This window comes from Chaetura pelagica, unplaced genomic scaffold, assembly GCF_000747805.2.
Source record: "Chaetura pelagica isolate M959 unplaced genomic scaffold, ChaPel_1.0 scaffold354, whole genome shotgun sequence".
Taxonomy (NCBI): domain Eukaryota; kingdom Metazoa; phylum Chordata; class Aves; order Apodiformes; family Apodidae; genus Chaetura; species Chaetura pelagica.
Window position 1 is genome coordinate 869,792 of NW_009953299.1, and position 4,538 is coordinate 874,329.

Sequence of the window (4,538 nt, forward strand, 5' to 3'; positions counted from 1 at the left end):
AAGAGATAAAGGAAAATGCTGTGGATTTTCATCCTGGCTTCCGTATTTTGGCTTGGTAACAGGCAGAATACAGTAATAAATGTACTTGAAATACTGGCTCTGACCAGCTCATGCATGGGCAAAAACCTTACGTTGTGCAGTAGGTGGTAGTAATTGGTGAGATCACTGTGGAAATCTAAAATAATTCCTTATAAATCTAAAATAATGACCTACCATTCATTGCCTATTAAGATATATTTATTTTCTGCTGATTCTCTGAAAGCAGTCACCTGGTAAGTAACTATGAATCAGGAATACAGAACCACTCATTTCCCATGTAATTATCTTAAATCATGAGACCACAGGTTCAACGTATTTGGCATCAACATTTCCCACTGCTCTCTGTATTCTTCATGGAAAATAGAAAAATGTGACCATTACTGCTGTGTGCAAGTACTTGCTGTGCTATTTGGAAGATCTGGCAATAAGTCCCTACAGTTCTTCCAAGATATGTAGCAGCACTGTGAAGAACAAAGGTAGCTAATAATATCACACAGGTAAGGCACAACACAGCCCCAAAGTGAGGCTTATTTCACTACAAAAGCTGTAATATACCTTGTGCTTTTATGTTCCCATACTTGCTCACAGTGAGTGTGCAGTAAATATACTTGGAAATCAAAAAAAAGTTATTTCCTCTTCAAAGCACTAAGATAGAAAAGAGACATGAAACAATCTCCCTGGTGATTCATTTAGGTATATAAAATTTAGACAATCTCTAAGGCAAGACATTAATTTCTCTGGGCAATGAATACAAGGATTTGCATGCAAGAGGTGAAAATTAGCTATCATCTCACCTAAGAAAATATGTATGCTATGAAAAAATAAACCATGACATTTATGAACTGGAACACAGTATCAGACGAATCTTATTTATAATATCATTCATTGTTTGACACTATACTGTTACTTTGGCAATTACATAAAATCAAGTTTCTGCTAGATATTGTGTCTCTGATTATTTAATATCCTGTTCTATGATTTTCTTTCATGCTAATGCAATTTCGAAGTCTGATTCTATGCTTCACTTGAGTCTTTTCCCCAGTTTATGTACACTAGTATACAGATTGAAGCCAGCCTTTCCATCCAATTAGTACTGTATTTTCCTTGTAAAATTGCCTATAACCTTGTAACATTTTTCTGTAACAAATTCTGTTACAGATCAATATGTAACCCTGTAACAAATTTCAACTGAATCAAGCAAAATGGCTGGAAAAGTTATTCAGCTTCAATGTATTGATTTTAATTAGAAATACTTACAGTAACTTAGTAAATTTTCTATGAAAGGGAGAATAAAAGTTTATATAATTCAGAAAAAAAATTATTCAGGTTTATAGGATTTACTATGTTGTAGTTTATTTTTTAAAACAAAACCAGCATTGAAATATTGCAATAAAATATACTTTCCTTTTCTTTGAAACATTCTGTTTTAATTTCTTGAGACAACCACAGAGAGGGACTTGAGGCATAAGACTAGAAAGGTACCAAGTGTTTTCACAACAGATTTCCATTTTCTTTGTGGTGGTGTCTTATGTTTTTGCTTACCTTCAGTTTTCACACTGGGAGAAAATCATCCAAACAATCCTGCCAGGGCGCAGAAGACTTTTGGAGTATGTTCTCTCAGATATTTAAAACCGACTACCCACTTTTGTTCACTTGGTTTCTCCAGCTCTCCTGTTGCACACTTTGAGTTAGAGAGGGCTTGTTGTGCCATGAGACAACACGTTGGTCCCAAGCATGGGTTTGACAGCCACTGAGATTTCACAAGATTGAACCTAGTTAAAAATAGACATAGTAGAGGGTGGGAAAGCAAATCAGTTTTATCTGTTTCAGAAGGAGAATATATGTTTTGATCCAAGTGGAAGGGGCATTAGCCTGTCTGCCACAGCATTCCTCAGAGAACTGATCTTCTTTCTGCAGGACATTTCTGATCCGCGGCAGCATCTGAAACATTGCCCTCAGCTTATTCCCATGTTTTATTCAAACGAGTGTGGCTTGATGAACTTGACGATACATTTATTCAAAAGTGATTGCAACTCTGCAAAACAACAGGTCTTCAGCCAAAGAACAGTGTCACAGACCCTTTCACTCCAGTGGCTCAGAATTTGCCTCCAAATACCTTTTCCAAAGGACATTATTGCCCAGTTTTTTCTTAAGCATTACAAAAAATGCCAAGGTGTCTCCTTGTTGCCACAAAACTTCACTTTTTCACATGACATCTGAAGGAGTCAGATTCTATATGCAGGGTTTGTAAGTACTTATAGCAGGATTTTTTACTTTGATTAATTATTTCATTTGCCACGTGCAAGAACAGAAAGGGTGAGGAAAAGAAGTGGCAAGTCCTCAACAGTGCAATGAAGCAGAAGATGAGAAATGTCATTTGAATGAATGAAAACTGAAAGCAAAATATACATGACACAGAACATTGATCAAGGAAAAACAAAGGAAGCCAAAAAATATCATTGTGAGGCATAACAAATCACATATTAGATAAGAATACAAAAAAGATACTAGGAAAATAGGATACAATTCACAAGGAACAACAGTGCATAAGTATTATGAAATTATGTAAAGCAAATTTTTTATATGTGAAAATAGTTTTGTCAATCCAAATTAAGGTAAAAAAAATAAAAATTCCAATAGTTTTTAATAACATGTATTGCTTATAAAGTTTTTAGAAGTCTACAAAGAGTTTAAATTTTTAACTCTCCGTCATAGGCAAGCCATAAAATAGGTGGTTTTCAATACAGAAGCTTGTAAACTTCTTCTCCCCAACTAGAAAATTTATCCAACTAATCCATTCCCAGCAATTTTAATTGAAAAGAATTTCCATTCCAACATCTATTACAGAGCATAATTATACAACTACTTAGATTAATTTCCCCTTGTTTAGTTTTAAAATACTAATTAGCATCCTTTTGAATTTCCTATAAAATTTTAATCCCCCATTCATTTTTGCAATCCTGTAATCAATATAGAATATTATCTTTCTCCTTAACTATTGCTTAAATTGTGCATATGTAGTCCTTTCAATTTTTCCTCAGAAGACACTCCATCTCTCTATTTCCATCATTTTTCAAGTAAGACCCTCCACATTTTTCTACTTCTGAACACCAGAATATTTTAGTATGAACACTGAGCTGTTCAAATCCAGTGTACAAAAAAACAGTAAAAGGAAAGAGGGGGACTACCCAGATCAAAGATACTGCATGTGCAACGTTCCCAGCACTGATATTCTCAATAACTGTAGGCAGTTGGTCACAGGCATCCCTAAGCAAAGCCTCACTTAAAAGAAATGAATTTTCATACAGCCAAATATAAAGCTTTGAATTTTGATCCAAAGAATTCCAGGCCAGGATTCTAGAATAAGAGCTTGTCTCCTGTAAATCAGTGCATTTGAAAAGCAAGTATTTTTCATATGCTTCCTTTCTGTGTTGTCCCTAATTCTTCAGCTGTTATACTTTGGGTTTGCTCATGAGGGACTTGAGCCCTGTAGGTTTAGTTTGTGTTCCTCTTTCACCACTGGTAAGTCTTAGGCTTTGTTTTCAGTTATGCTGTCTTGCAGAGTTTCAATTGCAGGTTTGTTAGGCTCTAATGTCTTTCTCAAAATTAATAGATCTGGGGCTCTTTAGTTTCTCCTCTTGCTTGGGAAAACTTCTATTGCAATTCTTCTCCACTTCCAGTGCAGGATCTTTTGTAACACTTGAATCCAGGGGCTGTGTCCCTTAAAAAGACATTATTATAATAATAGATTATCTGCAGATCCACTATGGGCCATGATAATTTGCCTAAGTATAAGCAATATATATATTCTAACCCTTTACAACAGTAAGTGTATGTATCTTCTGTCACTAATTAATAGCTACTAACCATTTTTATGGCAAGCTGTACAGTTGTTGAGTCTTAACTACAAAAGCAGATAAATACAAGTAGCTTGCCCATAACCTCTTAATGGCTTCAGAATAGTTAAAATTAAATTTCCCCATTATAAAACAATTTTAAAAATCAGATCTTCAATTTAGTTTCAAAGTGCAAATATAATACGATTTTATCTTAATAAAGTAAGTTATCTTATGAACTTTTCCAGGCTGCAAACAACCCTACATCCTACACCTGTGGGAAGTGACAAGGTCCCTACTGCACCCTGCTCCTCTTTTACTGAGGCAAGAATCATCCCTGCAGGCAGTTATTACCTCCCAGAGGAGGGAGAATATCTTAATCTGTTAGGGCCAAAATTGTGATTGATACAAGATGCAATCATTGGAAAAGATCCCTGGTGGGAGCTAAATACCTTCTCAGCAGCTCACCCATCACTGACGTATTTACATTAATACTCTTAATTATGATTATTCAGACAAATTCTTGTTTTTGAAGTCAGCTCTAATGAATTAATATTTAAATTTATCCACCCATCTAGATTTTTTCTTTGTAATTTGTGAATCAGAGCAGACACACAGATGAGCTGCAGAGCCACAGCAATATTTACTATACCTGGCTGAGCA